At 48.6% G+C, this 18858-nt stretch overlaps 1 long non-coding RNA gene across 2 annotated transcripts; it reads right to left on the reverse strand.

Moving 5' to 3' along the window:
- Nucleotides 1-321: 321 nt before the first annotated feature.
- Nucleotides 322-18237, reverse strand: LOC109307186. Of its 2 annotated transcripts, none has more exons than XR_002100192.1 (4): nucleotides 17977-18237; nucleotides 13253-13336; nucleotides 11141-11375; nucleotides 322-704 (listed from the first exon to the last, which is right to left on the reverse strand). It is a non-coding gene; the product is annotated as an uncharacterized LOC109307186 (long non-coding RNA). The 2 variants fall into 2 exon arrangements; XR_002100193.1 differs by lacking the exon at nucleotides 322-704 and adding an exon at nucleotides 5818-6568.
- Nucleotides 18238-18858: the final 621 nt, after the last annotated feature.

Raw genomic sequence — 18858 nt, forward strand, 5'->3', positions numbered from 1 at the left:
ACCAGCTGGGGAAGAAGGGGCTTTCCTCCTGCAAGCAGGCAGAAAGTGGGGAGCAGCACCGTGGAGCCCCCTGCATGCTCCTCCTCCATGCCGCACTGGAGGGAGCAGGGCAGGAGCAGCCCCTGTGCGCCTGCCTGCCACAAATGCTGCCCGGAGCCAGCCTTGCACAGTCCGCCTCCCCTGGGAAGCCTGGCCCATCCTTGGGGGCCCAAGATGCTTGGGGTGCAGTAGGTTGAGCCGGGAAAGTTGGAAGTTCCTGGCAAGCTTTCTCAAAGCCGCCTCTGGAGAAGCTGGAGGTCAGGACGATTTACATGGTGCTTCTTGCCAAGAGTTTCATGCAGCGGAACCACGTTTACAGACATTGGGGCAAGTCCTTGAGCCTTCTCCAGCAGGCGGGAGGACTCCCGGCCTTTGTTCTATAAAGGCTTGGGGCTCTTCGGGGGGGCGGGGGTTGTACAGTACAGTACAGTGTTCTCTCCTTCTGTGATGTATTTTGTCTTTTTGTATTGGAAATTGTACTGCTACGTGTGTAACACGTATTAAATATTTTCAACTGTTCAGCTGTAGTCATTTATGTAGCCGCTTGGCCAGAGTGGGTGGGAAGGGCAAGAGCTGGGCATGGCCCACACCCTGAAGAGGGTGTGGTGGCTGTCCTGGATCCACCCAGATGGTCTGGGTGGTTTTGTTTCTAGCGCCTCTGGGAGCTGTGAAGAAAGGAAGCTTCTGCTAGGGCAAGATTATGAGAGTCCCTCCCAGGACTCTTTCATTTCCAAGTCATCTGAAATGCCTCTTGCTGTAGCTTGTTCCCTATTCAGCTCTGTGGCTTGGCAAACTGCCTGCTGAACTTGGGGGGTTTTGACTTGGGGTATGCCCAGTAGGTCTCTTGCTGTCTCTGTTTATTAAAAACAAAAAAATCCAGAGATTGCTAATAAGGCTGTAGTGAGTTTGGTGGGGGTGGGGGAATAGTGTGGTAGTAAGCATTTGAACTTTTTTATTAAAAAATAATGTGTAAATCATCAGTTTCCAACCTCCCCTCCTTTAGTTGGACTGAGAAGTCAATATGACAAGAGCTACACTGCCAAAATAACTAATCTTTTCTTAATAGTCAAGGTTGTTGTCCTATCTTGTCCAGTCAGTCCTAGGTATTGGGTGGTAATATAAATAACTTGGTCAACTAAAAGCTTCTAGGACTCTTTCTTATACCATACTTATAACCTGTGGAAGTCTTTTCCATTGAGAAACTACTACTTCATGTTTATGGTCTTCACCATTAACTTAGGCTTACCGGAACAGTAATAATTATAGTGGGGAATGTTAATAAGAACACATAAATCTGTCCAAGATGTGGGCAGTTTAATGCTGATACATAGGAGCTAGGGAGACTTCAGCCTTTTTAGTTAATAACCCTTACAAAGTATAGCCTTGATTGCACAAGACTTCAGTCTGCAGAAATGTTGGGAAAATCATTTAAATCAACTGCAGAAATCTTCATCTGTGGGAGACTTTGCTCCTTTCTAAGCTAGGGAAGGGAGGTGTGTGTGTTTTTGGGGGGAGGGGGGGTGCATAGGGCTTCCCACTATTGGATGTGCAGCTATGCAGTTCCTGAGTTCCTGTCTCTTGGAAGATTGGAGGGGACTAAAAGAACAGAGTGAAAACAACAATGGAGAGAAGGGACTCTGTTCTGTAATAATATTTTTGTCATGCTTGGTAATATACACTGCTTTAGATAAAAGAAGGCTCTGGAGAGAGACAATGTTTTACCTTTTCAGATAAGATAGTGGAACTTAACACACACCATAAACCCCAAGTTCTGCAGCAAACCTAGAAGAATTGGACCTGACCTTCTTAAACAAGGCAGCCAGTAGTAGGGGTGAGAACCTTGGGCTCTCAGTCTTTACAAGGAAGCTAAATTCTTAAGGGGTATATCTGTTCTCCCAGAATATTGTAGGAATTAAGTGTTTGATTTGAAGTCTAAACACTAATCTGCTACTCCCCTATACCTCTTGGTACTCTCAGTATCACACTCCAGGGATGTCACCACTTCTTAATAGGCCTGAAGAGAAAATTTGATTTCCTGAAGTTTTCCCCAACCTCTTTGAGGCCATCTTGATACTTCATGTATCCATGGGAGGATATCCTCCACTTATCCATGCAGGCCCACATTTGATTTGTTTTCCATTTCAAGTGGGTCATCTTTAGGTGTAATGGGTGTAACTAGTGTGTGTTCTTGGTTTGGTGTTTTTGGTTGGTTGGGGCTGTTGTGGGGGTTGTGGTGGGGCTTTTTTTTGTTGTTGTTTTGACTCCTGTAGTGGCTGTCTACAGGGCTGTCTTTCTCTATTCTCCTATCCCGCTGGCTGGCTTCTATGTAATTACTTCATTTAGTTGAAGGTGTAGGGAAAAGAACTCTCATACTTCACCAATCCCACCCGCCCATTTTTCTGTCCAGACAAGGTCTTCCTATTCAACCGTGCAGTCAGTGGGTTTCACTCTTACCTTTTTTTTCTTTCCTTTTATTTTTGAGAAGCTGTCTGTCAACAGGTAGCTTCTCTGTAGTACTGGTGTTTTGAACACATGGAGCCATTCCTACTCAACTTGAGGGGATGGTAAGTGTTTGGCTGAACAGGGAGTAGCATTCTCGGAATAAATGTCAACACATGGAGCTAATCAGGAACAGCTCCATATTCATAAAAGCCCTAACAGGTTTTCTGTGCCACAGACAACTGAAGAAAGGTCTATGTTCCAGCTGGTCAGGAGGCACTGACTCTCCCTGTGTTTGACAAGCCTGAGCTTCCTTTCAGCACCAGTTGGCACTGGTTCTAGCCATCCCAACTTTCCAGGAGTTGTGTAATATAATAGATGACCAACCAAATACTCTGTAACTTAACTGTTAGCAACATCGGAAATACCAGCAGTAAAGGCTATTCTGGGAAAGATCAGAACTCTGCCTTTGACAGGTATGATCTGTCCTCTAAGCATGTAAATGTGTGATCTTTTACTTGGCCAGTGGTATGTGGCACCTCGCCCTTGAGACACCCGGTCCAGCTTCCTAAACCATTGCCAGACCTATCTTGGATTATATCGCAATTAATTCACTGCAGTGGAGTCATAGATGGGACTATGTGTACTTGGCAAGCATAGGCTCAACTGAAACAGTCATGCAAGCAGCAGTGAACAGCAACTCTCCATTAATATATAGTGGGGGGGGCGGAACCTGAACTCAGTGGTAAAAATGGCACCCTTGCCCATTCAGGGTTATCCTGTTTTCCCTTCTGTCAGTGCCCAGCAACCAACATATTAGAAAGTATGAGTGAAGCCGACAGTAATACTGCGGGGTTTTTTGGGTTTTTTTAAGGGTACTTAATAATTATGCTTATAGCATAATGTTGTGGACTATAGGGCATCATGGTAAATGGGGGAATTACTCTTCAGTTACAGCTCTGAAGAGATCAACTGGGCTGCGGTTACTTAGCAGCCCTGGTTTGGAAAAAGCCTTGGCTGTGGCCTCTCAATCAAAGCTGTGTATTTTGGTGGGTGGTTCTGATGTTTGAGAGTTTTTTGTTTTTTTGGGGGGGGGTCCAGACTTTTTATTTTAAAATATTAATAAATTCTGCAGATGCCAATTGAGTTTTTCCAAACAGACAGCTTGGGAGGCCTGTAGCACTTCAGCTTGTGAGCCATCTATTTGTATAGACATTTTCAGTAAATCCTTTATACCCTTGTTAAAAGGGGCAGGGGCTGGTGTGCTTTGTTCTCCTGGGAGCTGGAGCAAACAGAAGAAGGATGGTGATGATAAACTAAACTGCAGGCTCCACATACAACTGGGAGGGCTAAAGAAATTGATGGCCAATGGCAACAATTTATTTAGAAGTTTACCTCTGGCTCTTTCTAATAGCTTTTCCTGTTCCTGCAAACACCTGTGTACAAAAAGGGTCTATATTTCTTCAGCTCTTCTGCCTGAAATTCCTTGCTCTGTGCTCTCTGTTTTGTACATGTCATTGCATTTAGTTTGCTGGAAAGCTGAAGGAGGTGGCATAAACCAGAATTAAGCCTCAGGGATGAATAAGCATAACGAATAGGCAGGAGTCCAAATATGACTTGTGTGAATGTCCAGTGAGTGCAGAGGCAAATGTAAATAAACCAGATAAAAATAAAAACTTGTATCACTTGAAGTGTTGGGTGAGTCTTTTGGAAACCACTTAAGTCTAAAGATATGACACAATACTAATATGGCAGAATCCTTGCATTCCTATAATAGCAATTGTGATGAGAGACTTTAAAGCTTTGCTGCCATTGCTTCACTGCTCTGCTAATATTTTTGTGTGGGTTTACCAATGCAGGGAAAAAGGTTATGTACACGTGTAACTTAGCTCATGTTAGACCACAGCTACATGGGCACTATTTTAAGTGGCCTTTGGCTTGGTGAGCCAATTTGGTTTACTTCGTTTTGTGGCAGTGCTGTTATCTATCTTACAACAGGCACGTTTTCAGCTCCCTGTTGTGTATGTTTACTTCCCAGTCCTTCATGCACAAAGGAAAGTAGAATGGGAGGCAGATCTATCTCCCTCTCTGGATCCAGTGTGTGATGGCACATCCCAGTACCTCAGTTTCCCTACCTGGAGTAACAGGTTTGCACTGTGATGAACAGTAAAGGCCTTGGACTGGGAAAGGAATGCACTCTTAACAATCCTTCCTAAAGATATAAGAAATGAGTGTGCAATGGGAAGTGGGGTCATTCTTCCAAGGTGGGAAGGATGGAAAGGAAGGCTTTGCTTTCACTTTACCCATACTGTAATTGGTAATGACTGATCACTAATTCCAGCCCCCAGTGTGTGAGCTATTGCTCTAATTAGGGATACCTTCTGGAGGGAGGCAGTCATGCTCTGAACAGTAAGGGAGTGTTAATGGTGTGAATCATCTCATCCTTTAGAGGGATGAATACATATGCATCTCATGGGATACCAGCCAGCTAATGCTTCCAGCCAAGGCACTGGACAGAACAGGCGTGGGTGGGGTGGAGGTGTAAAGAGACTGGGTTTAGCTTTGGATGTATTCTCCCCTTTTGGATGTGCTCCAGTGATTGGCTGGAAGAATGGCCTGAGATGACCCTGCACACACATTATTTTTTTTTAAACCTATTGGGGGAATATCTATTCACTGCTGCAGCATCCTTGCATGGCTTGACTCAACACTCTGGAATCCAGGGAGCTGTGGGGAGGGAGAGGGAAGGCTGGGTGGGGGGCTGCATTCCTGACTCTGCCACTCCCTTGCCTGGAAAACACAGCTGGCTGCCTACTTTAGGGAAAGCTGGAGCAGTCCTAGAGCTTGTGGGGTGGGGGGAGTGCTACAGAGAGCCTGGGAAGGTTTAAATCCTAGGCCACTTGCTTGATGGACAGGGAGACTAAAAGCATGATAGGGGACTAGCAAAAAGCTCCCTGCGTTTGGGGCCGGAGAAGGGACAGCAGTGCTTTATACAAATTCTTCTGCCCTGTAGTGAGCATAATTAAACCTTGATTAAAGGTAAGGGTCCAGCTCTTCCCCCTGGCCCTGGCATGTTCCTCAGGACTCACATCTGTCTGCAGCATGCTGTGCCTGCCCATGATGCTTCAGGAGTATGTTAGTTAAAGTGGAGAGAGGGAGGCTTCCTTCTCTTTTGAAGCACTGACTCTTGTGCCACCCCATGCTCTGTTGCTAGGTTTGGGTGCAATTGGTATGCTGAGCTGCAAGGGAGATAGAGCTTGCTCATGCTACTCCACTGGAGCTTTCTCTAGCAGGGAGAAGAGATGGGTTGCTTTGCCCACAACAACCCCTAACCTTCATGCTCTTCTAGGAGACACACACGCTCATTGTTTGTCTGGATAAGACTGATGGCACAGGGAGGGGATGCTGCCAGGAAGAGAGGGGATAAAGGGAAGTTTGCCAGGGAAAGGTAGAGTTCAGTTTGCTGACAAGACACGTAGAAGACCTGGGAGCTTCACCTTAAAGGCTGGGCTGGGCATACCCAGGCTGATCTCTCATTAATATGCTACCAACCACTGAAAGGCAGGAGCTATCTTTGAAATTTGGTTGCCAGTAGGGGTGTCTCATGGAGCAATGTGTTAGGAAAAACCTTGCTACAGCAGTGGGATTGGTAGCCAAGCTGGGGGTACTTCACCTTGGCAAGGTCACCAAGCTAGCTAGAAGATGTCTGGTAATTTAGAGTTGACAGGTCCTTGGCAGTGAGGCTGAGGGGTCCAGGTGTTTAGAGCACTATTGCCGGCCTGCCCCAAGCCAATAAACCCAAAAAGGTGATGTCAAATTGGGGCTAGTGCAGAGATGCAGTAACAAGTGCAAGCAGCTTGTTCTTCAGCTTGTCTTCTGTTTGTAATTTCTGCTCCCGACATAAGAAACCCCCCACCCCCCATGCCAGAACTGGATGTGCTGCCTTGCAGAGTGCTAATGAAATGCAGAGCTCTTTGGAGAACAAGTCCAAAATGGGTTTTTGGAGCTTTGTGCCTCTTGCTTTGGGTGTCCTCTGACCCTCTCTCCTCTCCTGTCTTCTCCAAAAAAGTGATTTATTGGTGATTGTTATCTGCGTGGTAGGGAAGGGATGGGGGGGGGCAAGCCAGAGTCAGGTCTGGAGCTGCAGACTGAATCAAGTAGTGTGTAATAATGTGGTCCCCAAATGATAAAGCAAACTCCAGGGACACAGTGGGAGGAGGAAAAATTACATTCCCTGCCCAGGAAGTAATGGAAGCATGACCAGCAATCAGATAATTGAATGGGAAGGAGGGGGAAATGTTCCTGGCCTTCCCCTTATATCAGATTCACCACTTCCAAGATGATGTTGGTCTTTTTAACATGCACAGAGGGTGAGTTCAGGGGCAGACCTACTTCTTCTCAATCTTGAATTTCCTGGCCTGTGTCAGTCTGGGTCACAATGGAGTTGCCACTGCTTTCTAATGGTAGTTTTATGTGGACCAGACCAAGCTGTTTTGACTTGTGTTTAGGCAGGTGTTTTTAGGAGCAGGTGTGAAATGCTCAGGAGACCAGAACAGCCCCTCCCCTCCTTCTCTTTTTTGGAACACACACCAAGATCCAACCTGCAGTATGTGTTTTTGCTCTCCAGCTGCGGTAGTGGCTGCTGAATGGGAGAGATTTATAATGGAAAATTGGCTAGGTCCCTCCCTTCCTGATGGATGTGCATGGGGGATACCTGCTGTGGAGAGCTAATGCTCTTACTGTTGGCATCTCCTTTTCTAAATGCCACCTAATGCTGAAAACAGCTGTGGGCAGACACTACTGGTTGTTCAACCATCTGTGAGAGATGCACAGTGACTGCTCCAGGATCTTTCTGTATGTTAGGCTGCATCTTCTTTCCCTAGGCTGAACCAGGACTTGCACCGTACAAGCCCTGGGCATCAGCCTCTGGAGTTGTGATGAGGACACAATCTTTTCATTTTGTTTTGTTTTGTTTAAACAAGTGTTACCCCTCATGATCATCACAGAGGGAGCCTGACAGCATGACCTAAGAGTAACCAGTGTTGATGTCACTGTGTCTGCCTGAGTCTGCAGAGTGTCAGACACAGAAGGGAACTGCCCTATTCATCTTAATGGGGTGTTGTTAACCCCAGCATCTAGGAAGGGCAGTCAGGGGCTACTAGCACCACTGCAGGATGGTATGTGGCTGGTGAAGTGTCTACTGGGTCTGGTCCTCTCACCCCAGAAGCCAAAACATTTGGTGTATGAGTGCTGGCAGGCCTCTTCTGCATGCTAGCACCTCTTTTTGAGGTCTGGGGTGGAAAACTGTCCCTGCTGCTCTTCTGTGGGGCTATAGTTGCAAAACTGCAAAGGAGCCTCATGTCATGGTGACTCTGTTTCGTAGTTGGCCCCAGATTGTCTTAGCTTTGCCTTTATGTCAACTCTGAGCTTCATTTTAATCATTCCCTTCCCCTGGCTTGCTATCCCTCTCTTCTATGCTATAGAAACAGGCCCCAGATGCTGCTGCATTGCTCCAAGAACCTTAACAATTGGTGCCAGCAGGGAGAGTTTCCTCCCAGCACTGCCGGCTGGGGCTCCAGTATTATTAACTCCCTTGCCATATTTCAGGGTGACCTCTTTAGCTCTGTCAGAAACAACAGAACTGCAGCCCTCTTTAGTGGAGCTGAATGGAGTCTCCCCATCGGGAAGGTTACAGCTATGTCATGAAGATTGCGAGCTTCCTGTGTCTCTGGGCAAAATGCTGGGACTCAGTAGTGTGTTGCAACTATGCAGGCTTTGGGCTGTTGCCAGCAGTACTAACAGAGTCTAAGAGAACCAGGCACAACCGTCTGTTGTTCACATCCAAAGCTCTGGTTAGGAACATGTGTGGTTTCCCCGGGAAAGATTTCCTCCTTCTCCTTCTCCTCCTCCTCCTCCCCTCTGCCGACAGCGTCTGACCTCAGCTGTCGTCTCTGGTGTTGTAGGGGATTAATCTGAGCCTAAGGACAGGTTCAGGCATGTCCAATGCAAAGGAGAGCTTCATGCACAGAAAAAAGGGAAGAAAACAATGGAACATTCTCCTGCTGCTTCACCAGGCAGCCAGGCAGAGCAGGAAAAGAAAGCCTGTATTAATTGTTAGACAGGGGCCCCAGCCCCTGCTCTATCCCCCCAGCACCCCAAACATCCATGTGGTTCCTAATCTGCCTCGAAATCTGGATTTGAGTTTTGGAAAATAACTCCTATTGCAGTCAACTGAGCTAACCCCCCAGAGCTGAACATCTGTGAACAGCAGGGTGTTTGGAGCCCGGTGATCTGAGCTGGCAAGGCTTCCTTGTGGGGAAGTCTTAGCTCAGCACATGGGAGTGTTTCCAAAAGTAGGGTCTGGCTCTGGCTTCGGCATGTGCAGTTTAAACCCATCTCTAATAGCTCCCTGTCTGGGGTGTCCAGCACCTTAATCCACAGATTTTTAATACCAAAACATGCCACCGCGATCATCTGGTTGGACTTTCTGCATAAACCAGGTCAGAGAATTTCACTTGGTCATTTTTATATTGAGCCCCTAACTTCTGCATTAATGGTATAAGAGCAGTGAGTGCATTTACCAAGATCCGCCCCCATAATTGTCCATAGTGGGCTCTGCTTTTGGCTCTACTAGGTTCAGTAGCAATTCCTAGTCCCATATTGACTTTGGCAAGGCCAGCATTACCACTATGTTAATCCAGCCACTTTTTCTTTCTCCTTACTGTAATCAAAAGAAATGAGGTGAGGGAAAGTAAGAGGGGAATAGAAAAAAGGGAAGTCAAAGGTATTGATTCAGTGAGCAGCAAGATGTGGCAGTGAATCACTGGGGGAGAGGATTAGAAAAGGGGAACAGAAAAAACTAGCTGCAGACATGGGGTAGCCAATGGACAGACAAGGGGAAAATGCCCCCCCATGCAGGGGTCTGGAGAGCCAGCTCTGAGAGGATGGAGTTGGAGGACAGGGAAGCCCAAAGCCCCACTTGCCTGTCCAAGGAGAAGAACAGGGGGTTTGTTACTATGGTGAGATGCTTCCTGCAGCTAGGGTTGGTTCCCTTTTTGACTTCCCAGCAACTACAGCATGGCACAGACTCAGTAACTGCTTCCTCTCCTGACTCTAGGACTGGAGGAGTTGTCAGGCAGTCGTTCCCACTCCTCCCTTACTAAAACCAAAGCAAGACAGGACTGGGAGAATCCAGTTTCCTTCTCTCCCTCCCTCCCTCCCATGCTTAGTCCACATCCAGAAGCCACAGTGGATGGAATTTCACTTGAAAAGAGGAGGGGAAGTGACAGTCTTAGGGGGGAGAAAGAAATCCTCATCAATCTTAGGTCATAAACACCAAGAACAAAATCCTTTTGCATTGCCCTTTAAACCCGTTATCTCCCTCCCACACATGCTGTCTTTCTCCAACTACTTATTTGCCTGTCATCCAGTTCTCCCCTCCTGGACTCCTGCTGATTTGCACATCAGTCCTTCTTCACTTGCTGTGCCCAGAGCTTTGGCGGGGGGGAGGAGGGGACACAGTTTGGGAACTAAGCTCTCCACAATTCAAATCCCAGTTTAGATCACACATGATATGAGTTTTCTGTTCCCAGCCTTGTCCAAGTGGGCATGTATCTATATTACCCATGCAGAAATGGCACAAATTCAATTCTTTTATTTTTTTTAGGAGATTCCCATGAGTGGCATGGATGGCTTGCTTAGCAGGGATGCTGAGTCATATTCTCAAAAGTGCCTGAGTGACTTAGGAGCCGGAATCCATTGACTATCAGGGAGATACAAGGTCCTAAGTGTCTCAGTCACTTTTGAAAATGGGGCTTTGGAAAATGGGGCTATGTCATTTAGGGGCTTTGGAAAGTTTGACTCACTTTCTGATGTCTCTCTGTAGACATTCCCCAGCCAGTTTGGGAATTTTCCTTTCTATGACTTTGGAGACATTGGAAACCTGGCTCATGCTGCCTTCTGTCCTTTCCACCCAGCAATGGCAAGGCAGTCTGCCAATGGCTAGAATAGGTGGGGTAAGCTGGCTGGGGGCCCAGAGTTGGAACACAGGTGTTATCATGGATGAGGATTAGAGGGCATTGGTAGGGATTGCAGGAGTTTAGTATCAAGTAGGAAGGGTGCTACTAGTTGAAACAACTGGCTTTAGCATTGTCTGGAGGATACCAGTCCACTGGCTAGAGCCAATTTTAGACTCTTATTCATCTGAGATGCACAACTGAAGGTCGACTGGTGCTTCAGAACAGCAGCAGGAAGTATGTTAAAATGATAGACTGCATCTCCCAGACCAGTGATCAGAAGGAAGCCCTGCTTGTTCACTGCCTAGATCTTGATCTCTCTTACCTATGGTAATAGCTCAGTGACTAATAACTAGTTTCTAACTTGGCTCAAACCATTGCTCTGATTCTCAGGTACTTGTTACATGGACTTTGCTGCATGGAAAATGCTTCCTTATAACAAGCATGTTTTCTTGATCTATTGTGTATTGGCATAGAAGGCCTCTAATTGGTTTCTGACAACAATTTTGGTTTGGAAGCCCTTCCTCAAGATTAATTTACTGTCCCCAGATCCATTTACTTTGATGCCTACATGCTGTATTTTCCAAAAATCAATGTCTTCCATTACCAGGTTTTCACTTCCAATTTAGCAGTGCTAATCTCGTTACTTGGGTAATTTTGCTCACTTGGTTTCATATTGATGGTACCATCCTCTCCAAGCTCCATGAAGTTGGAAACACTGGAATCCCAGCACAGGTTTTCAGGGAAACTGGGAGCTATAATCACAGTTATGTTCCCGCTTGCCATAGCTTCATCATAGATTTTGCTGCTCAGATTTCCTCTCAGTTTACTTTGCTGCCTGCTTCTGAGGCCATGTGGTATAGTACAGGCTCCAGCTGGTATCTGTGGAAGAAGCAATGATCAGAGACACTAAGGTAAATCCAACGTAGGCCTTAATGCACATTTTGTTTCCTGAGGGCAGCGTTTCCAACAGTGACAGCTGCACTTCCTTGTGGTCTTCAGCCTTAGCACAATGCTAATTGAAGGCTGAAGCCCCAAGTTTCATCCCTAACTTGCCAGTGATTCACTGTTACCCCAAGGAAGTCATTTCATCTTGTGTCTTAACCAGTCTGAAGCATTAGCCATGATTCACTCCTGCCTGGCCATATGCAGGTTGTAGGTATGTGTGTACATGGGAGAGATGAGGTCTGAGGAGGGACCGGGTGTTGGGGGGAAGGAGAAGCAGGTGTCTCTGCATGTTGTCTGGGAGCTTTCCTCCCTTCATGGAGCAGTATGGGGAGGAGCATGAAAGTGCACATGGCACAAGCCAGAGATCCCCTGCTAGGACAGATTTGTTCCCCAGCCTCATGGCAACTCTTGTTACAATCCATTCCTGAGCCTCACCTTACAATCCATCTTGTATTTGCCCATCATCCCCAGATAGAGACTCTGCCTTAGGAAACTGCGCCGCGGCCACAGGGGACATTGGTGCCAGTGCGGGCACAAGCTCCAGTGCTGCTGACTTCTATGAGTCTGGGTTAATGCAAAACCTGGATAAATAGGGAGCATGTGGGGTCAGTCCTCTTGGGGGCAGGAGGGCAGCCACAGGTCTGGGAGCTTGGGTGCACATTTTGTTGCTAGTTATGTGCCTGGCCAGGACCCATCTTGCCCTCTGTTCCCACACCAGGCAGAAGGAGAGGATGTGGCGGATCTGGTGGAAATGTTATTGCAGTGCTGATTCCGTCCCGTTTTTGAGAGCTCGGTGCCAGGGCTCAAGGGAGGATTTCCTGCACACGCTCCATGTGGCGCCATCGCTTTCCCTGGCCTAGGCTCCACGTGCAGCCACCCTCACTTCTCAGAGCTGCGCACTGACATCAGCTTTGTTGTGATATCTTAGCTGGGCACGTGGGAGTGGAGCGAGACCTGCATCCAGGGGAATCACTGTTGTGTTTATGAGCTTCCCTTGCTTGCCAGGGACACTGTTACCAGGGTAACTTGTGAGACAACTCTAGGAGAAAGCAGCCTGCTGGGCTGGCAGGAGGGAGGGTGAGAGACAAGGCCTGGGGAAGGAGTAGCTGTTTTGTCTCCATGGCAATGGTGCTGCTATTTTCAATGCAGGAGTGATTCCAGCCAGTGGCACAGTCCCAGGGTGTAATTCTATCACAGGACGGGGGTGAGTGGATGCAAAGGTAACGTAAAACAAGGGGCTCATTCCCTGCTGGGATTGGGGGTGGTGGCTGCAACATGGTATCACGCTGCTCAGGAGAGGGGTTAGAGGAGAAACCCTAGAGGTGTTTCTGTTCTGGCATCAGACACCCTTTGTCAGAGCAGGTTGGAGTTTCTCAGGCCAAGGGATGGAGCTGGCTCTGAGCACGGGGAGGGGGAAGGGGTTAGTAACTCCTCATGGTGCTTGGCTTCTCTCCGGTGGCACATTTATTCCTAAATGAAGGGTGTTTGTAGCTGAAAGCTTGCAAAGAAGATTTTTTCCCCAACTATTTTAGTTAGTCTAATAAAAGATATCAGATTTACCTCAAGAACCTTGTCTGCCTACCTCCTTAGATCAACATGGCTACAACCAACACCCCTGAAACATTTAGTCCTAAAAAGTCTCTCTCTCCTCCATGCTTCCTAGGCATGCGCCTCTCTTCTCCATTCCCACTCCTTCCTTCTCCCTATAAACTACCTCTTTCCATTTCATTCCTCCTGGAGCCTTATTTCTCTCTTTCTTTATCCCCCATCTCCCCCTTATTTCTTGCCCTTTTTAATGAACTCCATCTTACCCTCCTCTCTTCTGCCCTCCATCTCTTTCCCTTCCCAGAACCGCTGTCTCTCCAGTGACCCCCACTTACTGCAGTGCGATCAGCCTGGAATACAGAGAGAAAGCAATTAAGCACAAGCACAGCAGGATCCTTTGGCTGATGCCATGCTGTTAGCCCTCCCTGCAGCCCCTGTCCCAGTGCTGAAAGGGCTGAGCTCTGCAGGCTACTGCCTGCGGTAAATCTGAAGCCCCTGAGGAGGTGGACGCTGACCCCTGTGCTCAGGTGTGTGGCAAAGTGCAGGGCCCTTCTCCAGGCTGCTCTGTGCCCTGGAGGCTGAGGTCTGGTTTGCACAGTGCTGAAGAGCTGCTCTCTGCTCCCTTTCCCCAGCCTCCTCCCACCCAATCATACTGTTTGTTCAGAAAGGGAATATTTGACCCCAGGCGCCCTTGGCGGCAGAGAAGCTGGGAGGAGCTGCATCCGCAGGAAGGCACAGCAGAGAGACTCCCACGGGAAGGGAGGGAGGCAGGGAAGGAAGGAAGGGTCTAGCAGGAGGAGGAGGAGGAGGAGGAGGAGCAGGACATTTATTTTTCCTTGTGGCTGAGAGTCAAACCACAGGCTGGCCTCATGCAGAGCCAAGCTCCAGCTCCTGGCTCGGGCTGGGCTGCTGGAGTCTCTCACTCCATGCATATAGAGGTGGGTGCAGCGGGGCCTCGCAGACAGTGGTCCCAGGTAGACCAGAGTGGCCAGGCCCTGTCACACCCATGGGCTGTCTGCCATGTGAATTAGCCAGGGCAACTTCACCAGGAGAACAGCCATCCTTCACTGAAAAGTCTCAGCCACCCCAGTGAAATTGCTGCTGATGGACTCAGCTGGGTAGAAAGCCCTGTATGATTCCCTTTTCTCTAGATCAGTTTATAGCATGGATGGCAGCAGCTTCCCCATTAATGTGCCTTACTTCGGGCCTGAATGGAAGTGGTTGTGGGGGGGAGGTGCAATAGGATGGGGGATGGGGATCAGCTTCATTATGTAACCCTGTCTGCTGGGCATGTCAACCAGGTAGCTAGTTAGTGCCAAGTGCAGTGTAGTGTGGACACCTGTCCACTAGGCGCTGGCCAGAGTACCATTCGTTTCACATAGGACAGGGCACCAGTGTCCTGTGGTAATTATTACCAGCCACTAGCTGCCTTGGCCTGAGTATGAGCCCTCAAAGAGCAAAGTTTAGATGGTGTTTTCTCTGTTTCTCTGTCTGTGGCTTCATCCCTGTCCTGTTTCTCCTTTTTCCCTCTTCCCCCTCATATCTTTCAGGTTAGACTGTCAGTCTCTTGGGTTTGGAGCTCCTCTCTGGCTCCTTTTCAACCCCCAGCCATTTGCAGAGGATGCTGGGATATCTTTCCCTTCCTATGTAACCTTTGGCTTTTTGCATAACCATCCAGACTGTCCAGGGCCAAAGACCCAACCCCTTGAGGTCACTGCTCTATAAACCGCTATTGACTCATTGTTTGCCCCCCGCTTGTGCTTTCCCTAACAGCTGCTCTGCTTGCCATCAGACTCTGATGGGGCTCACCAGTATGCTCTGCCCCAGTGCTTGGAGAAGTGCACAACAAGGGAGAGAAGGATAAGCTTGCCCAGCTAAGTTGTCATCCCGAAACATGTCCCAGACTGCAAGCAGAAATCTGTTCAGTGTCAGTGAAGTGTGTCCGCCTCCAGGGTGGAAGGCAGCAGCCATTCAGCTGTTGAGGACAGAAGGTAAAGAAGGATATTGCATCCCATTGAGACTGCAGGGGGGGAGAGAGGGTATCTCCAGACGTATAAATCATTCATGCTGGCTCTTGGTTAGAACGTGGGGGGTCTGCGTGTGTGGAAATGAGGACCTAACACCTCTGGCTGCTGTGAAAAGGGCTGGGGCCCCATAACCCTTTACGAGCATTATCCCTGCAGGAGTCAGAGGTGCAGTCTGCAGCACCTCCACCAAAGCAGTGCTCCCTTCCCCCCTCCTTGCCACAGGGGTCAGCTGTGACTCAGAAGGAAGAGTGCCACCTACTGAATTACCAGTACTATTACCTGGGTTTTCCTGCATGGCTCCCTGCCAGACCATCTCCTGGCAAGCCCTGCCCGGTTCCGCTGAGCTTGTGTGCGGCACCAAGCCCACACCTAGAGGGGATAGCACTGCGGCGCCATCTCGCCCCTTTGGAATGAGCTGTTGGACACCTGCCAGCCCTCTCCTCCTTGCAGTTATGTGGCACTGGCTAAAGCTCATTTCTATTAGCTGCTTCTGGCGCTGGCCTGAAAGCTCTCTTGTATCTCGCCATCCTCTTTGGGAGCGTGGCCATGAATTTATTGCATTAATTCATTGTAAAATACTTGACTTTATGAGTGGACTCACAGGCTTGTGTTCCAGATAGGATGAGCATCGTTCTGGCACTCAGATCCCAGTTGCAAATGCTCACGCTTACAAATATCCTGATCCCCTGGCTTAAGTTTCTGCAGTGGGTGACTGCCCTGCCCCACAGCTTTTACATTTCTGGAAAGCAGACATCACAGAGGCATACAAACCATCTGAAGGGACTTGATTAAAAATGCTAGGGGATATTCACAGAATCTTTTCTTTTGCACTATTTGCCTTTACTTCCTCAAGCTCCATGCTTCACATTTGCCTGTGCCCATTTTGCCTCTCATACACTGTCATGGAGAGGAGGTGGTAATATCTCTCATCACTCAAAGACCTTTCCCCTTGATCAGTGAGCATCTCTGTAACCAAGCCATGACCCTCCTCCTGAATCACCTCCAGACTGGCTTCGCCCACGCTTTAGGAGAGAATTACTCCCACCTGAACTTTAAAGCTACTCTCTTCCTCTGTCTCATGCCCCTTGTCCTTCAAAGGCACAACCTCCCTGAACACAGACAAGAGCTTCAGAACATTTTATGCCTTTGGGCAAAGCTATGACATCTTAGAATGCATTCGCACCAGGGTTCCCACTCTTGGCTTTGTCTGGCCAGCAGACATGGTTCTCGCACCATAGAGCTAATGTGCCTCGGCTTTTCTGCTGCAAAGGCCTACTGGAGATTTAAAAAAATTATTATTTTGTGTCTCAAGCCAAATTAGCCAAATCAATTCTGAATTCTATTGACTGATCAGAGCTCAGTCATTCAAGTCTGTGTGGCACTACCACCAGCAAGTATCCTCCTTCCACAACTCTTCAGCCTGGGGCCTCAGATACTCCCAAATCCATAGCAGGCATCCTATGTGCAGGCCCCAAGCCCAGAGGTCTTGGAGTTTGGATCCCCCCAAGTCTTGTTTGCTCTCAGCCAACAAGCTGGGGAGAAATCCCCCATTTCAATTAAATAGGTGTATAGCTGAGATCCTCCCATTGGGAGGCTATAGTAAACTCTTGTAAGGTGTCCTGTCTTCAGTGTATTGGACAGGTCTCCACCATCTACTACATAATGCCATTTAAAGTGATCTTCACTTGGGGAACAGACCAGTGCAGTGACTAAACTTGATAAATATAGGTACTGCACTTGATTGTTGTTCTTGTGTAGGCTGGAGCCTACACTCCTTGCCATGCTGGAGCTCCCTCAGCTGCAATGCAGTGTAAACCAGTCACACACTCACTGCGAAGTGGCTCCTGTGTGTCACTTATCTCACTGTAACCACATTCGTTTTGGCAGTGACAGCCTTGCTTACAGCTCTGAGTGCACCACCACAAGAGTTCACAGTCCTGTCTACCAAGTGTTGTGTGTCCTGCTCCCCAACTTGTCACATGAAGTACAGCTGAGGTGTTTGTGGGTAGTGGATATCTTCCCTTCTATATATGCATTTGGTTTGAGATGCTGTGACATGTTGTCCCAGATCAACAGGCAGCCAGTGCTTGTCTGGCCTTGATTCGAAGAACAGTGGCAGAAGAGAGATTAGCGCTGGATTAGTGCAGGGAGAATACCAGAAGGCATTGTCATGTAGGGCAGAGGTTACATCAAAACTGAAGGTACTAGCCAGGATTTTCAGGGGGAAGGAGCAGGACACTGAATGTCAGATCCAGGCAGGAAAGAGCTGTAAAATTAAATAGCTCTAATAGATAATGAGGTGAAAAAGTCACCCACTGAAAGGCTGGGGGACACCAGGCCACTTAATCTCCTCGTAGCCTTCCTGTGAAAGGGATGCAAGCAGTCAAATGCTCAGGTTAGTGGGGACATCAGCGATTCAGGGGACTTAGCGTGGAGCAGGGATCTGGGCTCTGTTCCCAACCCTGTCGTATCAATGTAAGTCCGTGGTTTTCAACCTTTTTAAGTGGGAGATCACCTATGGCATTTAAAAGCAACCCAAGATCTACCATGGGCTGCTGCCACCCCACCTTGCCCCCCCGCCTAACAGGTAAGTCTGTGGGAAGGGAAGGGGGGTGCAGATTGAGGCAGAGGGAGAAAAAAATATTTGGGGTTGCACCTCCCCAGCAGGTAAGTCCCATCCAGCTGGGGCCCCACTCAACTTACCCCTGCTCCTGCCTCTGCGGCACTGTCCCTCACGTGGGGGCCTTGATCTAGCCTCTGCCCCTTCCCTCCCCCATGGCCTGACCTGCTGGGCTGGGGCACATGCGTGCATGCATGCAGGCATTCAGCCCCCCACCCCAGCCTCTGATCAACTCCAAGAGGGTCCAAGCTCTACCGGTGGATTGAGATCCACTGGTTGGTGACCACTGATGTAAGTGAATCCCTTTGCAGCGTGTGTGACAGCAAGGAGACAACTTACTCACATGAGCCAAACGCTTTGAAATCAGTGTGAATGTGTCACATTTCCAGCTCTTACACAAGAAGTATCTCCTGGGTGCTGAACTTTAAGGGTCTCACCACTGTGGGGTGGATGAACTCAACCTACAAGCTGGTACTATTTCTAAAACAGGTTCCTAGTCTCCCAGACCCATGCCCTTGATTTCAGAAGACCTGCAGCCAGCAAAAGTAGGAGTAATTCAGGGCCATCCTACCCCAGTTGCAATCATTGCATAGAATCTGCATGTGACCTGGGGGTGAGAGGGCAGATGTGAGCCAGCCTTGTGCAGAGCCCCTATCTTCCTCCTGTCCACCAATGGACAGATCCTAGGCTCATTTAAAGGTTTCCCAGTGACTGTCTCAGAAGCAAGTATTTACATAGTGTGGATTTGTGCCCTAGAGCTGGGGGCTGGCCCCTGCTTGAATCACACCAGGAAACAGCAGCAGGGGAGCCAGAACTAGACTTCTGACCCCTCATGGAAAAGACTGTAGGTTTGTTTCCTAGTGGGTGAAGCTGAGCTGGAATACGGTGCCCTCCCCTTGCGCCTGTCCTCTGTGAACCTATTGCAGGCAGCAAGGGGGAGGGGGAGCAGAGGCAGAGGGTGAGATGGCTTCTTCTGTGAATGTTTGTATGTGGGGGTGGGGGGGGGGTAGGCAGGGAGCACAAATGGAGCCACAAGGCAGGAATCCAGATGGTGCAGACAAATCCCCCTGTGACTCTGACTGTATAAGAGGCAAGCTCCTAGGTGCTCCCATCAGGAATGGGCAATTTGGCTTCTGTCTGTGCACCTGATCCCTAGCGGCAGAGCCGAGGGCGGATGGCATGACAATGGGAGCAGAGTTCTCAGGAGGCCATGGAGAGCAGCCAA

The sequence above is a fragment of the Crocodylus porosus genome, unplaced genomic scaffold, assembly GCF_001723895.1.
Source record: "Crocodylus porosus isolate Cpor-Errol unplaced genomic scaffold, CroPor_comp1, whole genome shotgun sequence".
Classification (NCBI taxonomy): domain Eukaryota; kingdom Metazoa; phylum Chordata; order Crocodylia; family Crocodylidae; genus Crocodylus; species Crocodylus porosus.